We start from the raw sequence: 926 nt of genomic DNA on the forward strand, positions 1-926 counted from the left end.
AAAGGGATCATGGAGTCCTAGTGGACTCCAAGATGAACATGAGTCGGCAGTGTGACGAAGCCATCAGAAAAGCCAATGGCACTTTATCGTGCATCAGCAGATGCATGACGAATAGATCCAAGGAGGTGATACTTCCCCTCTATAGGGCTCTGGTCAGACCGCAGTTGGAGTACTGCGTGCAATTCTGGGCGCCACACTTCAAGAGGGATGCGGATAACCTGGAGAGGGTCCAGAGAAGGGCCACTCGTATGGTTAAGGGCCTGCAGACCAAGCCCTATGACGAGAGACTAGAGAAACTGGACCTTTAAGTCCAGAGAGGCGACCTTGTGGCTGCCTATAAGTTCATCACGGGGGCACAGAAGGGAATTGGTGAGTATTTATTCACCAAGGCACCCCCGGGGGTCGGACTCGATGATCTATTGAGGTCCCTTCTGTCCCTAACATCTATGAATCTATGAATCTATGAAGAGGTAACGAAAGGGCGTGTCCAATGGGGCCCCATCGAGCTGCATCGGAGGGCGGCTGAAGACCCGAAGTGGGGTAGGATAGTGGTCCTTCGTGGCCCATAGCGGCCTCAGGAAGTGGCGGGGACTTAACACCCCAGTGGGGTGAGCCACCAGGGCAGTGGAACCCGAGCCCAGGGCAATCCACGTGGCCCAGAGGACAGAGGCACCCCTTTGGGCCTCCTGGCCCAGTAGTTTAGGGACCTTAGTTATCATGGTGGTGGGATAGGCACGTCATTTCACAGGGTGCTTAGTATAGGGTGATAGAGAGTCCTATTGGAGGGACCAGGCCAGAGGACCTCGGACCGTACACCAGGCCCGAAGACTCAGGCATGCAGCTGGCAAGCCGTAGGCAGAGGTTGGGGAAGAGCTGAGGACACCAAAGGGGCCCGAAGATCGGCAGCCCAAGGGGGCGGAGTGCCG

This window comes from Alligator sinensis, unplaced genomic scaffold (assembly GCF_000455745.1).
Source record: "Alligator sinensis unplaced genomic scaffold, ASM45574v1 scaffold66_1, whole genome shotgun sequence".
Taxonomy (NCBI): Eukaryota; Metazoa; Chordata; order Crocodylia; family Alligatoridae; genus Alligator; species Alligator sinensis.